The sequence below is a fragment of the Schistocerca serialis genome, chromosome 4 (genome assembly GCF_023864345.2).
Source record: "Schistocerca serialis cubense isolate TAMUIC-IGC-003099 chromosome 4, iqSchSeri2.2, whole genome shotgun sequence".
NCBI lineage: Eukaryota > Metazoa > Arthropoda > Insecta > Orthoptera > Acrididae > Schistocerca > Schistocerca serialis.
Window position 1 is genome coordinate 351,027,750 of NC_064641.1, and position 10,894 is coordinate 351,038,643.

Here is a 10,894-nt window from a genome sequence, read left to right on the forward strand (position 1 = left end):
GTATATTGGGTCCAGTTCTGTTCTTAATCCTGTGGTACACATGTCCACTGCAGTGGACATCTGTTAATGGTCATTTATTTGAAATTTTCAATCAGTCCTGAGGCTGAAAATGTATGCAGTCTGCTCTAGTGGACACTCCCTGTACCCTACATGCATTTACAGCCTCAGGACTGATTAAAATCACCAAAGAAGCCACCATTAACATCTGTCCAGTGCAGTGGACATGTTCACAAAAGAGTTAATATATGCCAGTGAATTTCCAGATAGTGAAGCATGGAGAAACAGTTCTCTTCACAAAAGACAGCAACAGAATAGTCACACATAAAATAACAGAACTCCTATTAGAGATAGCAAATGGAACTCTCAGGGATGTTTATGATTGGGCAGTATGTAATAAATTAACATTAAATATAAAGTAAACAAACAGTAAACACTTCAGCACTAAGCATAGGTGATAAATTTATAGATGTTGGAACAATAACAAAGATTTTACGGATGTAAAGTGATTGACAACTAACATGGAATGAACATACAGAGATGCTGGCAAAAACAGTGTCACTTGCATGGTTTGCTCTTAGGCATCTATCATCTATTTGTGACAGCCAATCTCTTGTGATGGCATACTATTGTTATATACAGTCAGTTTCAGCTATGGGATTCTTTTCTGGGGATCAAAGGCACAAAACAGGAATACAGTTTTCAAACTGTAGTAGAAGGTTATAAGAATAATAACTATCACTGACAGTCAGACTCATTGTAAAGAACTATTTGAAAAACTGAGTATGCTTACTACAGATAATCTGTTGTGCATATTAGGGACAAGATTACCAAGTATTTCATTAGTGGTTTTTTCCATAAATAATCTTGGAACATAGCCAGTTTGAACTTACCAAAAAGAAAAAAAACTCTAAACAACATTTTCTATTGGGAATAAAATTTTATAATAAATTGCTAAAGTTCATAAAGATTACTAAATACATCTGTTTAAAGAGGCAGGTAAAACATTATTTGTAGGTAATACCTACTACACAATCAAAGTTTACTTAGGGATTTAGAGTAGCTGTTAGTAACAAGAGGGGATAACAATACCATCTTACCACACTACAATACTGTAATGATTTTACAAGAAAATCATGTGCCAAGATCTATAATTTGTGACCGTAATGTCTTGTCATTCTCCTGAATTCAACATCTCGCTCACCATAGGAGAGATGGTGAATAGTGGCATGTTTACCGGCCAGGAGATAGTGCAGGGACTATAGCAGAAAGTTTGTGATTCTGGAGTCATCAGTATGCAGTGATGAAGAGTAAAACTAAATTTGTATCAAAGAACATTGTACAATAGAAACCAACTGAATGTGTCAGTGCAGTTGTTAATATGTTGAGCTCATTTGGAAGGATGGAGCTTGCTCTAACTGGACTTACTTATTTAGATTTTCTGTGGTCTTCCTAAGTCACTTTAGGCAAATGGCATGATGGTTCCTTTATTTAGGCCACAGCCAACCAACTGTCCTATTTTCTTAAAGCATGCTAAATTAATGAATACATAAATAAAATAAATATTTGTTACACTGTAGAATGGATATCTAGGCATAAATCTAAACCGTAATTGAATTATAGGCCAAGGACCAAGAATATTTTGTAACTTTATCAAACAATTATGATCATGTTATTTTGTGTGTGTTTCCAGTATTTGTCAGTCTGTGTCAGCATACTGAAACCAGTTTATCTATGATATTGTCATGGTGTGTATTCTCTCCAGCATCGAACTACTTCTACATCTACATCTACATTTATACTCCGCAAGCCACTCAACGGTGTGTGGCGGAGGGCACTTTACGTGCCACTGTCATTACCTCCCTTTCCTGTTCCAGTCGCGTATGGTTCGTGGGAAGAACGACTGTCTGAAAGCCTCCGTGCGCGCTCTAATCTTTCTAATTTTACATTCGTGATCTCCTCGGGAGGTATAAGTAGGGGGAAGCAATATATTTGATACCTCATCCAGAAACGCACCCTCTTGAAACCTGGCGAGCAAGCTACACCACGATGCGGAGCGCCTCTCTTGCAGAGTCTGCCACTTGAGTTTATGAAACATCTCCGTAATGCTATCACGGTTACCAAATAACCCTGTGACGAAACGCACCGCTCTTCTTTGGATCTTCTCTATCTCCTCCGTCAACCCGATCTGGTACGGAGCCCACACTGATGAGCAATACTCAAGTATAGGTCGAACGAGTGTTTTGTAAGCCACCTCCTTTGTTGATGGACTACATTTTCTAAGCACTCTCCCAATGAATCTCAACCTGGTACCCGCCTTACCAACAATTAATTTTATATGATCATTCCACTTCAAATCGTTCCGCACGCATACTCCCAGATATTTTACAGAGGTAACAGCTACCAGTGTTTGTTCCGCTATCATATAATGATACTTAAGTTGCTTCTGACAAAAAGTAATACTGGATGTGTTTCTAAGGATTTTTTTTTGTCTGAGTCAGCATACCGTATATGTGCTTCTGGAAAAAGCCCAAGTACATCATCTTCAGGTACTCGTTAGTGACTGTACCGCACAGCTTCAATATGCGAAAACTTGATGTGTCTCCTGCATAACAGATCATATGATCTGTACAGTGTGTGTAATGAGACTAATAAATCACATTTTACACATTTTACATTTTACATGTTATTCTCTTGCAGACATGGCAAGTGTATTCGTTCTGGTTTAATTGATTTAATTTGGAATCAGTGTTAAAACATAACAGTTTTATTGATTTAAATTTTTACATCTCTAGTTGATCCCACAATTGTTCTTTCATTTTATCATGATCACAGAGGAGTTTGATAAACACAGATAAAAGTAAAAGTGACATGCTACCAAGCTTTCAGAAGTAATAGTTCTTAATGTTAAGAAGAAGAGAGAGATAAGAAGAGGATGGTTAGAAATGAAGGGTAGCACTAGACACCAGGTGTCATGGTGCACATTGAGCAGTTTTGTGTCATCTGCAAAATATACAACTAAAGGCAAATCATTAGCTGCAGCACTGAAAAGAAATGGAACAAAGTCTGAGCCTTGTGGCACATTAGTATATTTACTTATAATTGTTTAGTCAATTTTACATCTAAGTACACTTCTCTTAATGATTCAGACTGAAGATTTGCTTAGATAACTAACAAATTTTAGCCACAATACTTTAATGTAAATTTACATAATAGATACACAATTTTAGGTACAGTAAGCCAAACAGAATTTTTGATACATATATATTCTATGTATGTAAATGAAAGAAAATTTAATTGCAATAATTCTTTACCACAGTTACATAATTTTAATTATAAGGATAAGACAGTCACATATGCCATATATATTCTAGCTGTAGTTTTGTTTACATTAATAAAAAAATTTAAAAACAACAACACTGAACGAAAGTTACAACATTTAGATATAATAATGCTGTTAAGAAGGTACCTCATTTTACTTTTCCACTTTCTCTCTTCCTGTTTATGTTTTTTTTTATAGTCTGCTTGTTTACTTCACTAATTTTCATGTGAAAGAAAATCTCTGAGTGAATGCTAAGGGGATTTTAATAACAGCTGTTTGGTGAAATGCTTAAATTTAATTTCTGATTTGACATTAGTCATATGTGGTGGTAAACAGCTGTACAACTTTACTCCCATGTGACCACTGCCCCTTTCATGTTGAGTGTGTTAAGCTGTGGAATTCTTCATTTTATTCAGTTTCTAGTAAGGGGGTGGTGCATATCTTTATTTTTTTGGACCTATCTTTCCAATTCCAAGCAAGGAGCAGAATTTTGTACACATATAAACTGTAGAATGTTACAGTCTTATATGTTATTGATTGATGCTTGCAACTGTCTCTTCTTATTATTTTTCCTATTATGCTGATTTATCTCTTTTGTAATTTGAATATTTTAATTGTATCAGATGAGTGCTCCAGATTTCTATACTACAGCTCATTATAGCACTGAAGTATAAAGAAATACAACATGCACAGATCATCTCCTTTTATTAGTGGCTTAATTTGTCTGAAGGCAAAAACAACGCTGCTAAGCTTATTGCTTATGTTGGCAATGTGATCTCTCCATCCTAAATAAATGTGTACAGTGATCCCTAAAAAATTTGTACTTTCAAATATTCTTACATCTAGCTCTTGCAGTTTGGTCAGGTTTTTTTTTTTTTTTTTTTTTTCCTTCTGTTGTTTCTAAACAGCAGCACATTAGTTTTCTCATAATTGAGAATTATCCTATTTACTTCAAGCCAGTGAGTGATCATTTCAAATGTTTGATTACTTTTAGTTATGGCCTCCTCTAAGCTTGGTCTTAGAGTAATCTACAAAGAATATCATTTCACTTTTTGTGTTAGAAGGGAAAATAATTTACAAGTTGTGACATAGTCATGAAAAAGTTTTCAGTGACCCATGAAAAGATTTGATTTATTATTATTGCAGTCTTTTAATCACAATGTTTATCTGTAACCACATAATTAATTTTGACCAGTTGTGACCGTCTTCAGACCTAAGTAGAAACATATTGTATTATACATATCACATCAATACAGTGAGGGTGCAGTAAGAATTTCAGGTTTGTCAAACAAATAAAGTTGTATGTAAAGTGCACCATTGAAGCATATATAATGCACATGGTTATGCTGTGTAACTGTCTCTCTTCATGTGCAGTATGTATGCTTCAATGGTGCTCCTTACATATAGCACAATCATATTTGTTAGACGATGCTGAAATGGCTAATGATTTTGACTGCACCATCATGTTTCTGCTCAGGGCTGAAGACGGTCATTACCAACAAATAAATTTTGTGATCCACAAATGGTATTATAATGAAGCAAAGTAACCATTTACATACATAAAAAAAGGTAGGGGGCTTAGAATGCTGCCCTATGACACACCACATTCTATGTCTTGTAGTTCTGATAGGTCTCTCCCTTGTTCATGTGACTCTTCTACAGTTAGTTTTCTGTTAGTTTCCTGACTTTACGATACTGAGGGCTGTCTCTCCAATTCTGTAGTGATATAGCTTCAGTATTAAAATTTTGGGTTGGCAAGTTCAAAGGCTTTAGATAAGTGGCAAGAAGCACCAACAGGGATTTGGCATTGGTCTAGGCGTGTTGAGATTGTATTGATAAGCAATGGACATTTTATAGATTTGCCCCCCCCCCCCCCCCCCGCCCCCCGGAACCCAAACTGCCTACAGTTTATGATATAGTTTTTATCAAAAAATGCCGTTAACCTAACAAATGTTATTCTTTCTAGGATCTTTGTCAAAATGGGTGTGAGGCTAACTGGTCTGAAAATATCCAGGAACATGGGATAACCTTTTTTTGAAGAGTGGTAGTAGTCTGACAATCTTCATTCTCTCTGGGAAGATTCCTTTTTCCAAACATTAATTGACTAAGTGACAGAGGAATTTAGCAATTTCCTTAGTGGTTAGCTCCAAAATTTTATTTGAGATACCGGTCTTGTAAATGGAGCTTTATTTTTTAGTTCCATTATTATTTTTATTATCTCTTGTTCAGTTGCAGCATACAGGTACCATGAGTTTCTGGATGACTTTTGTTTATTCTTGAGCAGTTTTTGAGCTTGTGCAGAATCACTGTTATTACCTGGTGTGAGCTTTTGGCAGATGCTAGTAAAATATTGGTTGAAAGTGTTGATAATGACCACTGGATCTTCTGTTACAACATTGTTGACTTTTAGGTTTAAGATTTTATTGTTATTTTCTGGTTACTTTCCTATTTCTCTGTTTATTATCTTCCATGTGCTTCTGTCATTATTGAGAGCTTGTGCAATAACATTTGCAGCTGTTAAAGTTTTTACTGTAAATCTTTTTTATGGACTCCACAATATCCAACAACATGACAGGGTTATCTGGAGCTTTCAAAATTGTATGAAGAATTTTCAGCTCTTCACAAGACACTAATAGTCCTTTTGTTAGCCATGCAGGTTTCCTCCATTTTTCTTCCCTTTTTTCCTTAATTGTTCAGTTTTGCTTCACACTCTTCAATGACTCTAACACAGATATCTAGGAAATTGTTATCTTTATTGTTAACTCTATCAAATAGATACATTAATGGCCAATTTTTATTTTATAGTTTTATTTTTAGATCTGTTATGTTAGAACTGCTAATATCTCAGTAAATGATAAGGCTTATAGTACCTAATTTCTGTACTTTTTATTATTTCTGTCTTTTACAAGACATTCATATCTACTAGACTGTATATCTGTAATTATGTAATCAGTGGCACTTTGAGTGTTAATGCATATTCTAATATAATTCTAAATTGTGCTACGTGAACCATATGTTGTGAGTAAGCTTTTTAGTTGTATTTTATGTTTTGATTCAGATAGGGAGTCAATGTTAAGTCTCCACATAAAATCAACTAGTTCTTACGAAATTATGACAAAAGCCAGTTAAGGTTTTTTTTTTCACTTCAGTTTTTATACCAATACACTCAAAATGTTTTTCAATTGCATACCTTTCCATTGGAATTTCAGTTATAGGACAGGTGATGCTCGATGCTTTCTATAACAAACATGCACCTACCACCATTATTCTTTCTGCAGAAGTATGATTTCATTGTCTTTGAGCCACTGTTCAGTTACACTTAACAAAAGTAGATCTTAATTCTATCCCACTGCTTTGTATAGCTACTTGTTAAGTTTATGAGCTTATTGTTAATGAACTGTAGGTTTTGATGTGTAATTATTTGCAAATTAAGTGAGTTATACCTCCTGTACTTCACTTTTTGTCCTTTTTCTGGCTCCCATCTGAAAAAAGTCACTTAAATGAGGCTGGAGCTACTATCTTTCTCTTCAGTAAATGAACCATAGGTAGCTCGTTTGATGCTGAGCACTTAACATTTGGTAAGGCTGTAATCTTCCCTCTCTGCACTGGAACCACTATCTTCCTCCTCTTTTGCTGGTCATTAGATGATGATTTTGATGTTGTCTTCTTCCTGTCCTGCAGAAGATTTTTTGGTGTTTCCAATGACAGGTTTGCATCTGCTGTATTGTGTTCTAGTTCTTTTGTTTTCTCCAATGAAGAACAATTTTTTAGTTTTGGTTTGGTGTCTGTTAAGTTTTCCTGTCTGTCTGAATTGAGAGGGTAATGCCAACAAAGGGTCAATTTTTTGTCACAGGATGTGTTCTGCCTTTCTGACAAAATATTGGCTATTTGTTCAGCTATCACCTGTTTTCTGAAATTGTAGACAATGGACAATATGAAATCTTCAACCCGTATTGCTAATTTCTATAGTCTGTACATTTATGAAGTGCTTAGAAGCACCCAAGAGACATTTATTTGTCTCACAATTTCTTTGTTCACTCAGAGTATGTCATACCTATGTGGCATATTGCATACTGCCACACATATGTGTGATTAAGTTGACTTGAGCACCTTTTCAGATTGTGTAGGGCCTTTTGAGTTTAATTTTTACAGAAGTGATTTGACTGTCCTAACAACACAACAAAATCATTTTGATTAATATCGGTACAATTGGCAGACTGTACTAGGTTTTCGACTTCTGATAATGGGGCATTTGGTTTAGTAACACTTACTTTTAGTTGTGTTGACTGACTGAAAATTTCCCCTAGCCCATGACCATGGCTTCCTAAAAATAGTATTATTTTACTGCTGCTGTTTACCCTTTCTTCCTCCAACACCAAGTTCTGTGTTTTGCTTACACTGATTAACTGATGTATTTTGTAGGTTGAAGCACTCATCTTGTACATCAGCCATGTTTTGGTGTTTCTGTTGCAATAACAACCCAATAACTTTAAAGCATGTATCTCTTCAACTACTGCTGATATAATTTCAGATCTGTCATCTGTGTTTTGGGCCTAAATCTTCATCATCACATTCACAGCAAATTCAGATTTTTTTGATTAGGCTCCATATTCAAGCAACTTTAGTGGTACCCTCTTACTATGCCTCTATGCAGTAGCACACTGTTTTTACATTTGTCGAGTTTCTTATTATTTATTTCACTTAACTTTGAGACTCTATCACATGCTACACACTTTTCTGCACTACAGACATACAGATTTCCATGGAACTGTAAAACAGACAACTTACACTAGTCTAAACTTTCTTCAGTAAAGATAATGTATTCCACCTTGCAGTACAATAACTACCAGATCCTTATTTTTAAATACCTGGTTACTGATTCCAGTAATAACAGTAATAGTATTTGTACCATGTTTGATTACAAACTTCCTGTTGGAGAGTAGATAGTGACGTGTGAAATAGTTATTTAGCTTTTTGTACATAAGACACTTGAAAACTTTGTAGAAAACTCGAATACTAGAAACTGGATGGTAGTTTTGAAATTCATGCTTACCTTCCTTTTTGAAGACAGCTTCAGCAGTTTTGAGTGCATTGGGGAAAACTCCAGATTCGAACATTTATTAATAATGAAAGTAAATAATTTACTGATAAACATGTTTCTAATTACATAATTTGAGGCATAATAATAATTCTTATTTCTCAGGTTAGAAATCTTTGGCATAAATTTCAATGTCCTTGAAAGTGATAACATTCCATGAACAGAATCCCACAAATCTGGCTCAGCACAAACAGGTCTAATGCATATGCACCATTCTGATTGTTTTTTTTTTTTTTTTTTTTTTTAATTTGCTTACTGAGGTTAGGTAGTAATAATTCACTTCTTCTGAATCCACTGGGATGTCTTGTATGTGGATTTTGTAATTTTCTTTGTTAAACCCCCTTTCTGCTTTGCAGTTATTGGTAGAAAGGTCTGTGTACTGTTCACAAGCAAGTTTTTTGTTGGGATCAGTATTTATTTATAGGTTTTGTACTTTTTAAATATATTCTATAAGTAATCCATTCAACATGGGCCCTTGTTTACAAGATAAGCATGTCCTCCATAATTCAAGCCAGCTCACCCATATACCATTTTAAACATTTTTATGCTTAGAGCTACTTTTGGTTAATTTAGTCTCATAACTCAGTTCCTTAAAATAAAAAATAAGAAAAAGTAAGTATCAGAGTAAGTATATTAATATAATCATCTTTCTGCCCTCTTATCTATGTAGCACTAGGCTTTGTGTGGATTGCTAAGCATGACTCTGATCATTGTTAACAATGGAATGTTAAAGACAAGGTTCATGATCTGCAAGACTTTCACCAGTATGTGTGACATCATATATACACCTTGAAAAATTAAGTAAATATCATCTAAGCAAGCACTGTTTTGCTAGGGGCAGCTGTTCATGTACTATAAATTGAGGGAGGACTTGAATAATATTGGCAGGATCCTACAGCTTGTGGTGCATCCCTCATCTCAGCCTCCATAAGAAACTATTTTATATATCCTTAATGGTCAAATTTCTATTCTCATAGTCCTTTCTATCACTCAAATCCATTAAATTCTGGTCTTCCTCTATGCCCCGTGTTTTTTGGTCTATATTTAAATATATAGTTATGAATATAATAGAGGGAAACATTCCACATGGGAAAAATATATCTAAAAACACAGATGATGTGACTTACCGAACAAAAGTGCTGGCAGGTCGATAGATACACAAACAAACACAAACATACACACGAAATTCAAGCTTTCGCAACAAACTGTTGCCTCATCAGGATAGAGGCTGCTTGTGTCTGTGTATGTGCGGATGGATGTGTGTGTGTGTGTGTGTGTGTGTGTGTGTGTGTGTGTGTGTGTATGTGTGTGTGTGTGTGTGTGTGTGTGTGTGTGTGCGGGTGTATGCCTGTCTTTTTTTCCCCCTAGGGTGGGTCTTTCCGCTCCCGGGATTGAAATGACTCCTTACCCTCTCCCTTAAAACCCACATCCTTTCGTCTTTCCCTCTCCATCCCTCTTTCCTGATGAGGCAACAGTTTGTTGCGAAACTTGAATTTCGTGTGTATGTTTGTGTTTGTTTGTGTGTCTATCGACTTGCCAGCACTTTCGTTCGGTAAGTCACATCATCTGTGTTTTTAGATAACTATATAGTTAGGTATTTTTTCTCGCCTCCCCATACAGGAGGTATCTTCTTAATTAGCTGCAACCACTATCTGGTCACCTGCAGAAAAAAGGACGTATACAATGCGGTGGTGTAACTGAATTCCAATTTTATTGCATTTATTTTCCCAGTTCTACAAGGGGGTGTGTAGATATACTCAAATTTTGAGTAATGTTGGAGATAAACAGCAACCTTGTTTCAGTTCTTCATTTATTTGAAAATATTTAGAGGTGATAGATCTCACCCTTATTCTTCTGTGTACATCTTTACATTCAACAGGTCAGTGCCATATAGTTCCAGTGGTTTGAACTGGTTGTCAGTGGGACATGGTCATTTGCTTTTATAATTTATGAATGCTAAATGTGTTTCCAAATTTCTTTCAGCTTTTTCTCTGTCTACTGTCATAGGGAATATATATTACCAATATATTATCAATCTGCTCTAAATCCACTCTGTTAGTATATATCTACAATTTCTGCTTTGATTATGTTTCTCAAAACACAACCATACAACAATCTTCACAAGCTGGTTACACTGATGACTCTATAATTATCACAGTCCTGTTTGTTTACTTTTTTGTAAATGGAACATATTATACAAATATTAAATTTCTCTGATAGCATTTTATCATTCCTCATCAGTTTATTAACAAAGCATGCCAGTATTTCTCTTAAAATACTTGGTCCGTATTTCACTAAATCAATAGGAATGTCTCTCAGTCCAGCAGATTTATTATGTTTCATCCACTTCACAGTCTTTTCTACTTCATTTTACATCACTGGTTCCACATCCACATTATGTATATCTTTCAGCTGATACACTAGCTGTTCATGCTGATTTCCAATCTCAATAGTGTTCTGTAATGCTCCTCTCACTC